The sequence below is a fragment of the Mus musculus genome, chromosome 12, assembly GCF_000001635.26.
Source record: "Mus musculus strain C57BL/6J chromosome 12, GRCm38.p6 C57BL/6J".
Taxonomy (NCBI): Eukaryota; Metazoa; Chordata; class Mammalia; order Rodentia; family Muridae; genus Mus; species Mus musculus.
Genome location: NC_000078.6, coordinates 24,764,280 through 24,780,864, shown reverse-complemented (window position 1 = coordinate 24,780,864; position 16,585 = coordinate 24,764,280). Strand labels below are relative to the sequence as shown.

The 16,585-nt window shown below is 46.1% G+C and overlaps 1 non-coding gene and 1 pseudogene across 1 annotated transcript; one reads left to right on the top strand and one right to left on the bottom strand.

Annotated features, from left to right (window-relative positions):
- Positions 1–1,718: 1,718 nt before the first annotated feature.
- On the bottom strand, positions 1,719–1,847 carry Gm26211. The gene has a single exon (XR_003950313.1). It is a non-coding gene; the product is annotated as a small nucleolar RNA SNORA70 (small nucleolar RNA).
- Positions 4,185–4,674, top strand: Gm9318 (predicted gene 9318; annotated as a pseudogene).

Here is a 16,585-nt window from a genome sequence, read left to right as displayed (position 1 = left end):
TAGAAACCCGGAGCCCAGGGCTGTGAGCAGGCTTCTGTGTTTCTATTGTTTAAGAGACCCGTTCTCTGGAAATTCGTTACCACACCCCTCCCAAACCAGTGAGATGCAGCAATGCAGACACTGAAGCAGGAAGTTTCTTAATATTTGCTGGCTTTTTTTTTTAGAGGGGCTGGGCTTTGTAAACATTAGTCTGGCTGGATTTGTTTGACTCTTTATTGATTCTTTGTGAATTTCACACCATTCACCCCAAACCCCACTCATCTCCCCATCCCTGCATAGCTGCCCTCTTGCAGTCTCACCCCCAGAAAAGAAAATCAAACCAACCAAATAACCTCTCCATGGAAGCTGCAGTGTGCCATGGTGTACACACAGTATGCCCTTTGCCCAAACAGCTCTACTTGCAAATGTGCATTGCAGGGAGTCAGTCATTGGTCTGGTTCGAGGCTTTTGGCTTCTGCTGCAACCTCACGACTGGACCCTCACTAGGACTCCTCTTGGCTGTCTTGTTGTTGCCGTGTGTCATGGAGATCCTGCAGCTTTGCTGACTCCAGTGAGGGTGCACTTCCGAGTTTCTAATCTGTCCCTCACCATCCGCCTGCTCGGCTGCCTTCCTAGGACTCCTTGGGACCTGAGATTCTTTTCTAATGTGATGACGGGGGCTGACTGGGTTCTCTTTCATCCCTGTGTTCTGAGGAGGTGATTCATAAAACTGCAGGACGCTTCAACTGAGGAAGAGTCAGATTTTTTTGAGGGTGCTTTATGTATCTTTAATTTTCAGACAGCCAGGACCCCAGGAAAGAAGTCAAACTTGGGGAACACTGAGTTTGTTTCCATCACTGAAAAGGCCCCAGGCCCGTTAGCCTTCTAAATAATTTAGTAAGTCTTACAGGAATGCCAGCTGTAGGTTTTGCCAGACGTTGGCAAAGCGCAAGGAGCACAGAGCCTGGATGCTGACAGGTCCTGAGAAGCTAACACGCCGCATATCTTTCATAGATTGTGTCTGCCTGAGCCCTGTGTTCCACTTGCTGTAATCCATTTTCTGTTACTAGTAATATAATATCCCAGTCCAGCGTCACTGCTCGCGGAAAATTATAAAACAAAGTGGTTTGTTTGGATTACAGTTACGGTTGAAAGGAAGGAGTCACATCTGCCAAATGGTCCCAAAGGCACCTTGGGGCATCACCATATGGCAGGAGGCAGGAAGAGCATGTGCCTGTCTCTTGTAGGCTCTCTTCATTTTTTTTTAATTTAAATATATTTTTATTTTACAAGTACGAGGTTTTATCTTTCTGACTGGATGTGAGACTTATTACCTTACATGATTTGGTTGGGTAAAAGAAGAACACTGTAGAATTCCCAGGAATTCAGAACCCATCACTAGGCCAGGGGATTGGAATTAGAGATATATCTGTGGGGAGATATATTTGACCCCACAGCTGTCAGGAGGGAGCCACTTCTCAGCAACCACGCCTTCAAATTCATCTGCATTAACTTAGTGACTCTCCACTTCTCTGGAATGTGGACCTTCTGGCAGGAGGGACTTGAACTCAGCCCTGTGTTTCTTATTCTGCAGTTTGGTGCAGATGGACATGATGACTCAGCCAATGTGAACCCTAGCCACTGTGCCCCGGGGCTTCCCAAAGGCACCCCACATACCTACCTGTCTGAAGCCTGGATTGGGGACAACACTGAGATCAGGGACTTAAATAACTGCTGGAAAATTACTCCAAGGTCTCTTAGGGCAACCCAGATCGGCAACAGACCCCATGTCAAGGAGGCTGCTGTTTGTGAGCATTGCACACTAGGCCCCCATGGGGAAAGGCCTTGGTTGGCTTAATTGGTTGCAGGTGTATGTGTGTTTTATCTGCATGTATGTGCAGCATATGCAGGCCTGATACCCATGAAGGTCAAAAGGGGGAGGGTCTGGTTCCCCAGAACTGGAATTATAGATGGTTGTAAGATGCTGTGTGGATGCTGGAAATCAAACTCTGGTCCTCTGTTAGAGCAGTCAGTGCCCTTAACCAGTGAGCCTACTCACCAGCCTCCATCTTCTCTTCTTTAAAACCCTGCAATCATGCAGATTGTGCCCTGAAGATGGAGATTAAACTGCAGCATAAGATTCAGGAGGACAACCATATTCAAACCACAGAAGATATTTAAAGGAAAAAAGCATTCTAATAAAAACCAAGTAAGACTATGTATGCTATCAACATTGGGTTGGTTGTAACAGTAAATACAGGGCTTAATTTTGACCCAAGCAAGGACCAGGATGGGCAAGAGCAGAGGAGAATCAGGAGGAAGTGGGTAGAAAGGAAGAAACATTGGAAGCAGCCCATGGTGGTCAGACACTGAAGATGTGCTAGGTCTCAGTAAACCGCCTGAGAAGGATCCTAGCTAAAACCGGGCCAGGCATGTTGCAGATCACCCTGAGGATGAGGCCCAGTTTAAAAAAAAAGGGGGGGGGGCTGGTGAGATGGCTCAGTGGGTAAGAGCACCTGACTGCTCTTCCGAAGGTCCAGAGTTCAAATCCCAGCAACCACATGGTGGCTCACAACCATCCGTAACAAGATCTGACTCCCTCTTCTGGTGTGTCTGAAGATAGCTACAGTGTACTTACTATAATAATAAATAAAATCTTTAATAAAAAAAAAAAAAAGAGGGCTAACAGAGAGGTCAAGGGCACCACAAGAAACCCTACAGAATCAAGTAACCTGGGCCCATAAAGACTCACAGAGACTGAACTGCCAAACAGAGAGCATGTGTGGGACGGACCTAGGCACTCTGCACATATGTAACAGATGTGCAGCTTGGTCTTCATGTGGGACTTCAAACATCAGGATCAGAGGCTGTCACTGACTCTGTTGTCTGCCTTTGGTCCCTTTCCTCTAACTGGGCTGCCTTGTCTACGCCTATAGAAGATGCACCCAGTCCTACTGCAACTTGATGTATCAAAGCAGGTTGATGTCCACAGGAGGTATCCCCTTTGTTGAGGAGTAAGAGGGGACTGGAGGATGAGGGGAGGGAAAGGGAGATGGAGGGACTTGGAGGAGAGGTGGGAGGGGAAGCTTCAATTGAGATGTAAAGTAAATTGATTACTTAATTAATTAAAAAAGAGGGCAGAGAGGAACCTGCCTAGAATTTGTCACCTATCAGCAGGCTGGTATGTGACATAACAGGCAGTAACCCTCAGGTTTTTTGGTTTTTTGGTTTTTTTCCCGTTTTTTTTCGAGACAGGGTTTCTCTGCAGCCCTGGCTGTCCTGGAACTCACTCTGTAGACCAGGCTGGCCTCGAACTCAGAAATCCGCCTCCCTCTGCCTCTCGAGCGCTGGGATCAAAGGCGTGCGCCACCACGCCCAGCAACCCTCAGGTTTTTAATCACTGGACTTCCTTCAGTTCCTCTGTCACCAATCCTAGAACAGCTGATTTGGCAAGGGGCTGAAAAGACGGGAAACCAGCAAGATGGCAGCCGGGTTCATACCAGGCTAATTGCTCATACGCTCGGCAGCAAGATGAAAATGTGTCTCCAGCTGACCAGCACAGACTCAACGGGTCACACTGCCCAAGAAGTCTAGCAGTGCGCCTCGGCAGGCCAGGCAACCCTACCTGCTCCGAGTATCCTTGGGCAGTCTGCACAACCCGGAGGAGTTAGACCACAGGGGAGGCCCTGGGCTCACAGTGGCCAAGAAAAGCACAGAGTATTTGGATACAGAGTGTCACTGGATCCTGTGTCTGCCACCTCCTGTATTTCACAGCCACCGTGGGGCATTTCTATGGGAAGGTAGCAGCCTCCGGTTTCTCTGAAACATGGCTTATGTGAGGTGAGAATGCTGTGTTCACAGGAAATGTGGCAAAAACAGGGTGGTGTGTTTCCCCCCCTAAACTTCACTGTTTCTCAGAAAGCTATTTGTGACAAGGGCTTAAGCCCAGTTGGAGTGGAATGGGGTTACAGAGACACTCCTAGTAACTCTTGATATGCCCAGGACTAAAACTGATCTCGTATAAGAAAATGAATCGAAGGCCTAAGCAAACCTAAAGACTACCTGGGTCCAGGCATCCCACAGTTTGATTCGACTCTCTAGGGACCTTACCTGTCAGGGTCCCACTGCCTGGGGTCCTAACTTATTAACACTGGGGCAATGACTCTGTGAATTTAAAAGAAAACACGTCTTAAGACTCTTACTAGGCAAAGAAGGAAGCCCCTGCCCCTTCCAAAGCTGAAGCCAAAGCAAAGGCCTTGAAAGCTAAGAAGGCGGTGCTGAAAGGCGTCCACAGCCATGGCGTCCACAGCCATGGTGGCCCAAGACCCTGTGGCTCCAGAGGCAGCCAAAATATCCTCGAAAGAGTGCGCCCAGGAGAAACAAACTTGACCGCTATGCTATCATCAAATTCCCACTGACCACCAAGTCAGCCATGAAGAAAATAGAGGATAACAACACGCTTGTGCTCATTGTGGATGTCAAGGCCAGCAAGCATCAGATCAAACAGGCCATCAAGAAACTGTGACATTGATGTGGCAAAAGTCAATACCCTGATAAGGCCTGACGAAGAGAAGAAGGTGTATGTTCACTTGGCTCCTGATTATGATGCCCTAGATGTTGCCAACAAGATTGGAATCATCCAAACAGAGTCCAGATGGCTAATTCTAAATATACACCTTTTTTTTTCACCATAAAAAAAAAAAAAAAAAAAAAGATTCTTACTGGGCCTATGAGATACCTCAGCAGGTAAAGGTGTCTGTCACTAAGCCCAAGGACATGAGTTCAAATCCCAGGACTCACATAATAGGAGGCAAAAAAAAAAAAAATAGACTGTCTCTCAAGTCATCCTCTGTTCAAGACAAAAGCCTGCCCTTTCACCCACAAACACAGACATGCAAATTAAGTAAACAGAATAACAAGAAGAAAAAAAGGAAGCCGGACTTGGTGGAGCATGCCTTTAATCCCAGCACTCAGGAGGCAGAGGCAGGCGGATTTCTGAGTTCAAGGCCAGCCTGGTCTACAGAGTGAGTTCCAGGACAGCCAGGGCTACACAGAGAAACCCTGTCTCGGAAAAAAAAAGAAAAAGAAAAAGAAAAGAAAAAAGGAAGGAGTCCCACTCCTGAAGACTAAACTCCAAATAGGATTCAGATCTATTTTACTTCCACATTTTGTGGATGAGAAAACTGAGGCCCAAAGAAAGGGAGTGTCCTTGAAAGGTCAAGCAGCTGATTAGTGTTGAAGCAAACCCAAAATGGCCTGTGTTTCCAGGGCTTTGATTCACTGCTCTGGCGTCCTCAGACACCATACAAACGCTGCAGCCTTCAGCTGGTGTCCATCTAAAGACAACTCGCAGACTGGTAGAGTACAGTGGGAGCTCCGGCGGCAAGTCCACATAGTTCCAACCCCCTGGCATTGGACAAAGGCATTTAAATACAACAAAGCTGCATGTCCATGTGCACAAGAATGGAATTAGAGTCCCATGTCTCTCACACCAAACAAAAAGTAGTTCAAAATGGATCAAAGACCTTAATTAGACCCAAAACTCAGAAAACACTTTACTACATGCACACAAGTAAGAACTTTCTGGACAGGACTCCAGGAGCGTAAGAAATAACTCCAAGGAGTAACAGATGAGATTGAATGAAATTAAGAAGCGTAACCATAGCCAGGCAGTGGTGGCACACGCCTTTAATCCCAGCACTCGGGAGGCAGAGGCAGGTGGGTCTCTGAGTTCGAGGCCAGCCTGGTCTACAGAGTGAGTTCCAGGGCAGCCAGGGTACACAGAGAAACCCTGTCTCGAAAAACAAAAAGACAACAAAACAAAACAAAACAAAAGATGTATACTAACTTAAAAACTAATTTAAAGCATGTATATAAAGAAGATGAAGTTGGCTACAAGTATCCAAGTATTTATCATTGTAAGTATAGTATATGACCTGTTCAGTGCATCAAATGTATATTACCATAGCATCATGGTCTAAAGAGGATTGATATAGGGAAAGATACCAAAGAATACGATTGGGACTGAATTTTTATAGAAAATAGTGAAAAAGCAAATGGAAACGTTTTCTCTGAAATTGAATACACTTGTATTTACTGTTTGCTGTGACAGTGAGCTCTTGGGATGAGCCAAGGCACTAAGTTGGCTGTTTTTCTTGGCATTATTATCTCATAACAACTAGCCACATCTTCTGCCTCCTGTTTGCTTTTCTTTCCTTTTTAAAGATTTATTTATTTTATGTATGTGAGTACACTGTCGCTGTCTTCAGACACACCAGAAGAGGGTATTGGATCCTATTACAGATGGTTGTGAGCCACCATGTAGTTGCTGGGAATTGAATTCAGGACCTCTGGAAGAGCAGTCAGTGTTCTTATTCCCATTTGTTTTTCAAGAAGCGATGCCAGAGATGGGGAATTGCACAAACACTGAGACCTTTGGGGATACACCCCCAAGACTTTTCTTTTCTTTTTTTTTTATTTTTATTTTTATTTTTGTTTGTTTGTTTGTTTGTTTGTTTTCGAGACAGGGTTTCTCTGTATAGCCCTGGAACTCACTTTGTAGACCAGGCTGGCCTCAAACTCAGAAATCCACCTGCCTCTGCCTCCCAAGTGCTGGGATTAAAGGCATGCGCCACCACTGCCCGGCTCCCCAGGACTTTTCTTAATCCTTCCTTTTTCAAATCCTTCTCTCCTCTTCCCAAACTATGTCCTAGAGCGATTACTAAGACCTTCAGGCTTCAGACTCTCTAACTCCCAATATCATGAAAGTTCTACACCATTTGAACACTTAATGATATTGATTTATTGGCAATTTGCATACATTTGAATATTTCCACATATTATAAAATCCGTTAGAGACTGATGAAGAAGTGACCAGAGTTATCAGAGATAAATGCTAACATAAAATGGGAGTGACATTTGATTGGGGCTGATTGGTCACAAGTGATTGGTTCTCTAGTTCTTTAATGAGTATTCCATGATACAACAAAACAGTCATGCTAGATCAGCAGCCTGCAAGACTCTGAGGAGGTTGTACAGTGGATGTTCAGATGGCATGAGTACCCTGTACTGGGCAGTGTGTTGCCCCAGTAGATTAATACGGAAATGAACACCTGCCATCATTTCAGACAGAGAAGGGCGGGTTCAACATGCCACCATTATACCAGCAGCAGCAGCAACTCCTTTGTCTGCAATACCTTCCAGTCAGCTGCAGTAACAGGCTTCATGCCTGAATACGGGGCTTGGTACATGACTGTGCTGAGCCAATCACTATGGCCCATCCTGTAAAGTGAGTAATAGGGTCATTCTTATCCCATGAATGAAAATCCATGTATGTGGTGTGTGTGTGTGTGTGTGTGTGTGTGTGTGTGTGTGTGTGTGTGTATACATGTGAGTATTCATGTATGTAGAGGTCAAAGAACAACCTCAGGTGCCATTCTCTGAAATGCTATCCACAGGGTCTTTCCTTCGGGCTCTCCGATTAGGCTAGGCTGGCTGGTAGCGAGCACCAGAAATCCTCCTGCCTCTGCCTCCCAATTCTGGGATTACAAGCACATGTCACCATCTATGACATATATGAGTTTGGGGGCATAAACTTGGGTCCTCAGCAATTTTATTGACTGAACTTTCTCCACATCTTCAAAACGCTATTGCTAAACAGGTGCTTTCTCAGCTGGTCTAAAGTCTGGCAGCTGTCCCTACAAACCAGGTTTGTCTATGGAAACCTCAGGTGGCAACCACAGTTTAAAGGTTTTATTAGTGGTTCCGAGTTGCACCCTAGCCTATGGTGTTAGCTGTCTGTGGCCAATCACCGTCTAAAGCCAGTGAATGCTAAAGGTGGAGATAATCAGCTTGTCAGCTTTGAGTGACGCTGAGCTACAGTTACTCTCTATCAGTGGCAGTCATTGTTGGCGCTCTCTAATCTCTTCTGTGGTCGTTATCAATTAAGTCTATCAAGGTGTACATTATACACAGGACTCATTGTTGTCCGTGGCTTCTACCTTCCCTGGGGTCTTAGAAGCCATCTATTCCTGCAGATAAGGAGAGACACAGACTCTTCTGTGCTCAGGACCTGGCATTTGTGAATGTTCTAATCCAGATTTATCTATGGATTGGCAGTGGTAGCTGTTGCAGCTATTTTTATGGCTCTTCTCGTCCCGTGCTCTCACCCAAAGCTGTTGAGTGGCTGCCTTCTTCCCTGGGGAGATATAAACACTGTCCCCCTCCCACTGAAGAACTAACAACAAACCAAAGTTTGATTCCACCAAAGTTCAACCCAAGGAACCACTGAGTGTGTTGGGCTTACATGCAGAATATGGGTGAGTTACTGAAGTAGTGGAGACTCCAAAGCAGACACACATGCAAGTCTTCACCCAGCATGGATGATGGGTCTCAAAGTATTGGAGTGATAGTCCCCAGCTAGTGACACTGTTTTGGGGGAGTTGTGGAGCCTTTAAGAGATGAGGTCTGGCTGGCAGAAGTAACTCACAAGAGCCTGGCTCTGGATCCTGTCTGTGTCTGTTATGTGACCAGCTGCAAGCTCTCACACCAAGATCTAGACCTCCAGCCATCATGCTTCCCTTGCTAGAAAATTGCACTCAAATAAGTCCTTCCCCTAAGCTGCTTCTGGCCAGGAGTTTAGTGCAGAATAATCAAAGTAACTACTACAGTACTCTCAGACTTACAGTCTCTATTTGAAGCTTTAAGCAATGGACATTATAAGTCCGTATGTTCTCCTCTCCATACTTACCCATCAGGCACATTGCTGTCACTGTGTGACACAGTTGAGTGCTAAGGTGTAGACTACAGTTAGAAACAGGCTCAATGGCTTGGGGTGGTTGAGCCTGAATTCCCTTTGTTCTGTCTTGTTGGGCAGCTCCCTGTTGGTTCTAGGTTATGCCAGGCAAACAAATAACTCTTTCATCCACTCCCTGGCCAAAAGGCAGGTGTTTCCTGAATGGATAGCTGGCTCCACCAGCCCCCAACTCTATTGGCATCCATGACACCTCAAGATGTTATGTGCAGAATTAGGTTGCCCGTGTGACCAGCAAGTTTACAAGGCAGCTGGAAAGGTCTGGAAGGAATGTCGCAGGGGTGCAGTCATCTCATACCAGCGTGATTCTCCAAAGTTCTCTGTGTGGAGCCCTTCCAAGGTTGCGAGAGCAATTTTCCACTTTGATACACTAAATATCATCATGGATGATGTTGAAATTGTCCTACAGATAGTTTGGGGTCATGCACCAATGTAATTTCCCATGAACTGAATAAAACTGTTCTCACAGCATTGAAAGGCCTATATTTTATCTACAGAGGAAAAGACATAAATTACTCCTCCTGTCTGGGTTATATGGAAGTTATACCATTGGCAAAGTGACCTCAGAGATCCAGAACTGTAATAACGGTGGTGATTCATTCTACTGATGTATTTCAGAAACTGACTCTGGGCCCCTTATGTACAGGGCCCAAAGAGTCCTGGGGAAACTGAAAAGTTATTCCTGTCCTTTGAAGATGCATCAGATTTGACGGCCCACCACTTGAACTCCACAGGGTTCCAACACAGAGCTGGTATCTATAAACTGTAAAATAATTTTTAAAACCTGGATAAATGCCTCTTTTAGAGAAAAATATGCCTTGGTGGGCTAAGATATATATAATGTCCCAGATAATTCAGTCATTATTAATCTGAACATGTAAAAGATTGAAGATGCGGGCCTGGGAAGATGGCTCAGTGGGTAATAACATCTGATGAACATATAGACCTAGGTTTGAATCCTCAGACTAATGTAAAAAGATGAGTATTGCCATTCAGGTGGGGGGGGGCGGAACAAGAGGATCATAGGAATCCTGGCTACCTGCATTGCTCCACGTTCAGTGAGAAACCCTGTCTCAAAGGCAGAAAGAGGGAGAACAGGCACAAGACACCCTCCTCCTGCCTCTATGGGACATGAAAGCATATGAACTCTCATACACAGACACATATAGTACACACAGATACCGTGCATACATAAAACACACACAATTCCCAAAGGTTCACACAATATGAGAGTCTCATTAGTGTCCTCTGTTTGAGCATGGGAGTCTTGGAAGCATGTTTGCCTACTGTAACTGACAAAGTATTACTGAGCCTTAAAGCTCTGTACTGTGAGCTCAGAAACCAACAAATGCAAATGAATGAGCCCTGTAATCATTTATAAGAGCATCATAACAACAACAAAAAAATTACTATGGGAATACTTTCTGGAAATTAAACAGAAATAATTCTTTCTTTCATTCTGTTTTTTGTTTGTTTGTTTTTGGTTTTTCAAAACAGGGTTTCTCTGTGTAGCCCTGGCTGTCCTGGAACTCACTCTGTAGACCAGGCTGGCCTCGAACTCAGAAATCCGCCTGCCTCTGCCTCCCAAGTGCTAGGATTAAAGGCATGTGCCACGACTGCCCGGCTAAACAGAATAATTTTCAAATTTAGAAACCCTCTGCTCAGGCAAGAGAGGAGACATTTGTGGTAGCCTAAATCATGGTCCAGCTGCTGAGGTGGAAGGAAAGCTTATTTAAATCCAGAACAAAACTATGGAAGATGTTGAAAAGAGTTGGAAGCCTGAGAATTCTGGGAGGTAGAAAGGGACAAGATGAATGCTGACAATCTGATAATGTTAAAAATCCCACCCGGGAGCCGAGCGTGGTGGTGCATGCCTTTAATCTCAGCACTCGGGAGGCAGAAGCAGGCGGATTTCTGAGTTCGAGGCCAGCCTGGTCTACAAAGTGAGTTCTAGGACAGCCAGGGCTATACAGAGAAACCCTGTCTCAAAACAAAAAAACAAAAAACAAACAAACAAACAAAAAATCCCACCCGGAAATTGAATCCCTCAAAGCAGGCCCAGACTGAAGAGCCACGGAGCTGACTATAAAATCCTTACATCTGAAGCGGAGGGCCCCCCAAGAAGAGGGCGTGGCTTGTGGTCATCACACCAAGGCTCAGGTATAGTCTTGCACATTGCTGGCGTTGTTACTAGCTCTTTGGTACCTGCTCTCCAAATCTGGAGGAGCCAGGAGGATATTCTTTTTTTAATCTGAGAAAATGGGGCTGGAGAAATGGCTCCACGGTAAAGAGCACCTACTACTCTTGCAGAGGTGGGGTTTCAGTTTCTAGCTCCCACATGGCAGCTCACAACCACCTATAACTCTAGTACCAGGGTATCTGATGACTTTTTCTGGACTTCTAAGGCACTGCATACATGTGGCACACATACACAGAGGCAGGCAAAACACTCATACACCCAAATTAAATTTAAACTTTTTAAAATTAATTTTAAAATTTTAAATTAAAGTAATTTTTATTTAAAAAATAAATGTTTTTAAATCCAAAACAGTGGGTTGTTTGTTTGTTTGTTTGTTTTTAATCCACAGAGTCATCATTCCTTGCATATCTGAAAATCCCAGCCAGTGGAAGTCTGGGGGTTCCATGTTCTGCTGTGATAACATCTCTTCAACTCCTCCACTGATAGCCTTCTCTGATGGAGTAGACATCAGAAAGAGCACAATCAGCAATTTCCTACCTCACCTGTGCAGCCAGTGGTCAGGACCTCAGACCAAGCAAAACACCTAACTCAGGCCCTGAGCCTCTTAGGACCTTGTGCCCTGTGTGTATCTTCCTGGAAACTCTCCCGATCTGTCTGGTACCTAGAACAGACTAGGATCTACAGAGCTGTCTGAGAAGGATCCCAAACCTAGTACAGAGGCACAGGGTGCTCTCCCTTCACATTGCTCTCCAAACCTCTAGTCTGCTCGTGTGGTTGAACAGAAATCCATGGACCTCCAGGACTGACTGATACTAAAGGTATCCCCGGGGGACCACATTCCAGAACAATACCCTGGCAACAAAATGGTTCCAACTGACCCACATGGTATTTTTTTTTCCTGGGTTCCTGAGATCAACCTCTGGAACAGTGCAAACAGGTTGATTTAAGTTCTCTATCTCGCTCTTTCTCTCTTTCTCTCTCTCTCTCTCTGGGTTTTTCTGTTTGTTGATTGATTCGTTGTTTTTTTGGTTTTTGAGACAAGGTTATTTGTGTGGCCTTGGCTGTCCTAGACCTGGCTCTGTAGACCAGGCTGGCTTCAAACCCACAGAGATCCATCTGCCTCTGCCTTTGCCTCTGCCTCTGCCTCTGCCTCTGCCTCTGCCTCTGCCTCTGCCTCTGCCTCTGCCTCTGCCTCTGCCTCTGCCTCTGCCTCTGCCTCTGCCTCTGCCTCTGCCTCTGCCTCTGCCTCTGCCTCTGCCTCTACACTCCTTCCCCATCTTAACTGCTAATTAAGAAAATGTTCTACTGGCTTGACTACAGCCCAATCTCATGGAGACATTTTTCTCAAATGAGGTTTCCTCCTCTGGGATGACTCTAGTTTATGTCAAGTTGACGGAAAACTAGCCAGAACAACTGACCCCTTATCACCTTGATAAAAACACATCGATTTTCAATTAGACCCTTTCTTTTCTCCTTTATCCCCAAGACGACATGTTAATATTAATATCACAATATAATACATAAATAACCAGGAGCTGCGGAGACGGCTCACTCTCTTAACTCTTGCAGCTAGAGGGCAGCTCTGCAGCCCCATGCTCTCCTCCTGCAAGCAGGGCAAGCGGCAGGAGCAGCAACAGCAGCCGAGGCTCCGTATTATTTTGCCCAAACAGCTTTACTTGCAAATAAGAGCAATTAAGAGCACCTGGCTGCTCTTCCAGAGGTCCTGAGTTCAATTCCCAGCACCCCACATGGTAGTTCACAACCACCTGTAATGGGATCTGACCCCCTCTCCTGGTGTGCATGAAGACAGAGCATTCATATACATAAATTACACAAATAATTTAAGTCTTCGAGAGGAGATGAAGAGAATGCACTGTTCTGTATCTCCAGAACAACTGGAAACAGCAGGTCTTACGGGAGGACGCTTTTAAACAGTGGTTTCATGGCATTGGGAGAGAAAGGGATAGCAAAAGGGAGTAGCATCTACACCTGAAAGAGCAGAACTAGAGACTTAGCGGACAAAGGACCATATTGTTGCAGAGTTGGACACAGCCTCCAACTGCCCCAAGGCTTGGGCCACCTCCCCCTGCGTGTCATCTAGGCCAGTGCTGCCACTAGGCCTACAGGGCCTGGCCAATGACATACAGCCACCACTCCATGCCACTCACCCTGCTGGGGAGAGGAGGAGGACATCAGTACAGCGCTGCCCAGTGGCTGCAAGCCAAGGGCTGGGTGGTATTTATTGACCCTGGAGCTTAAGGGTCCTGGCCCCAGACAAGCTGCTCAACCCCACAGTCACTCTGACTATGGGCAGCAACAGGATATCGGAGGTGAGTCTCATCAATATTCCAGGATTTGTGGCCCTTCGGAAACCTTTAAGAGATTGTACTGGCTAGTTTTGTGTCAACTTGACACAGCTGGAGTTATCACAGAGAAAGGAGCTTCAGTTGAGGAAATGCCTCCATGAGATCCAACTGTAAGGCATTTTTTCAATTAATGATCAAGGGGGAAAGGCCCCTTGTGGGTGGTGCCATCTCTGGGCTGGTAGTCTTGGGGTCTATAAGAGAGCAAGCTGAGCAAGCCAGGGGAAGCAAGCCAGTAAGTAACATCCCTCCATGACCTCTGCATCAGCTCCTGCTTCCTGACCTGCTTGAGTTCCAGTCCTGACTTCCTTTGGTGATGAACAGCAGTATGGAAGTGTAAGCCGAATAAACCCTTTCCTCCCCAAGTGCTTCTTGGTCATGATGTTTGTTTAGGAATAGAAACCCTGACTAAGACACATGTGATGGTTTGTATATCCTTGGACCAGGGAGTGGCACCATCTGGAGGTGTGGCCTTGTTGGAATAGGTGTGACCTGGTTGGAATGGGTGTGTCACTGTGGGTGTGGGCATAAGATCCTCACCCTAGTTTCCTGGAAGTCAGTCTTCCACTAGCTGACTTTGGATGAAGACGTAGAACTCTCAGCTCTGCCTGCGCCATGACAGCCTGGATGCTGCCATGCTCTCACCTTGATGATAATGGGCTGAACCTCTGAACCTATAAGCCGGCCCCAAGTAAATGTTGTGTTTTATAAGACTTGCCTTGGTCATGGTGTCTGTTCACAGCAGTAAAACTCTAACTAAGACAACTAAGACAGAGATCAACGACTCATCGCAGTTTTTGCATGTAAAGCTGTCTGGGCAAAATAATATGCATGGATTCTCAGCTGCTGTTGCTGTTACTCATGCCACTTGCCCTGCTTGTGGGAGGAGAGCATGGGGCTGCAGAGCTGCCCTCCAGCTGCAAACAGCAGCCTGGAGCTCACAGAGGTCCTGCCCACCCCCCCCCACCCTCCCATGCTGCTCGGCCACACAAACACCTTGAAGGTGAAGAATGGTTCATTACATGGTCCATGCTGCTGCCAGAGGCTGTGTTGGTGCCTGTGGCTCATGCTGTCCCTGAAGGCTAGTGTTGATGCCCATGGTCTGTACAGCTGCTGACTGCTGTGGGCAAGGATGCTTTTTTGGTAGTGGTATGAATAACTGCAGATACCTAAATGACAATGAGAGACACTGAGGGATTCTGTGACAAAACCCCTACCCACTCTTCCTACCCTCCCCATAACTTTAATTTTTTTTTAAATCCTAAATGCTTTAACTTTCCTTGTAGCCCACCACCCACCAGAGGTAGTGGAAAAGAAAGAGTACGGGGGGGGGGGGTAGTGGACCTGTTTAGAAAGGCTCTTTGGAGCAATTCCTGTCTGTGTTGTCTGGAAATCAGTAGTTTTGGATACACCAACAGTCCAGTTCGGTAGAGTCGGGTTAGCAACAGTGGTGACACGACCTAGCAGAGACAGTCAGGCCTCAGCCTCGGCTTGAGTCAGCAGGAGGGACCAACAGGAACACCAGGAGAAGTTTTTAGCTGTCTCACTCTCAGGGAAGCAAAGATCAGCAGAGATGTGAGACCCACAACGTTATATATCTAGTTGTATCAGCAAGCCAAGCTCAGTCTCCGTCACTCCGTGGAGTCCTGTTTGTACCCTCCAAACATCACGTGTCCTCCATGTGGCTTGCCTCAGCACGTGCATCCAATCAGCCCGAGTCCTTGGAAGCAGCAGCAAACTGTAGTATATCACTAGAAGTTTTTTGGTTCGTTTCTCTCTATAGTGTCCCAACAAATGTAGCTCAACTATGGAATGTAAGGCGGACCAATACATGTGTGTTGTTAGCAAAGAATCTTTTATCACGTGTCCTTTCACGTGTTTGTTTTAGTAGAACATCCTTTCTCCTGTGTCTGTTTTAGCAAAATGTTCCTTTATGTACTTGCCCCAGCAAAACACCATCCAACTGACTTTCCAAAGAACCCTTAAGTTTCCACTTCATCCCACCTGCCCCACCCCTGCATCAGTCTAGACAGGAAGCTATTGAAGAGAGTCCTTAAAAACTGTGACAAAGATGCTGAAGTGTAGTTCTTCAGTTAATGGCTCTGACTGGGGCAGGGAAGGACTGGGTTTTCTTTAAGATTCTGACTATTGGGAGTTTGACCATGCTCCAGTGAGAACATGGGCAATGCAAATTTAGACTTGGTGGGTTTGGGGGCAGGGATGGGGGGCTGTGGGGATACAAAGATGGGAAAGTAGGCCTGGGAGGAATAGGAATTGAGTGTACTTAGGATGTATTGTATGAAATTGCCAAATAGTTAATAAAAATATTATGTTGGGGGTGGGGGAGTCAGTCTCTTGATAAAACTCCAAAATCTCTTTTAAGAGTTCTAGTCTCTCAGCTGTGGGCTCCTGTAAAACCAAAGGTAAGTTAAATGCTTTCTTGCTTTTAGGGGACATTGAACTAGCCCAAATGACAGGTGAACCAGTCTCTTTGCTACATGTAGGGACTCCTGTGGGGTGACACACCTACTCCAGGGCCTTTTGGAGACCTTTGCTCTACAGTGACAACAGCTCTTCTGATCAATGACTTGTTTTGCCTCTGATCCCAGATCTGTGAGTTTGCTCATCATCCCCCCTGTGACATCCATTTCTCCAAATCAGTCTTAATTCATGTCAGAGGAGACAGTCTTCAAATATGGACCACTCATTTCCACCTCGATTTGTGGAAGGGAAGGGTGATCCATGCCAGCATCAGAAGACATCGTGTTCTAGGGATGAGCCTGAGCAGATCAAAGAAATGAATGAAAAACATTGCCTGTTCTGTATGTTATCAGATTTCCAATGTTCAGTTTAGCTGACGGAGAACCCGCTTCCCACACAGACTATGCCTTGCATTTTTGGTCATTATAACAAAGCACAGGAACAGCTTGAAGAAAGTCCTTGGATGCCATTATTCATGAGTGCAGGTGTGGCAAATGCTGTGCAATGTGAAATGATGAAACGGGGGGGGGGGGGGTACTGGGGACCTCCAGAGACAAGCTGATCTACAGCTTCAATACTAAAAGGTCCCAAAGGGCCAGAGTATTGTAAGCAATGTCTGTCCTGATATTCCCTCCTAGTGATGAGAACTACGAAACAATCTAGCACAGACATGTGTGGCAATAAAGGACACTAAACAGTGGCTGCTGGGTTTGACTGTGGTGACGTGGAGCAAGGATACTGCAGAGAGTC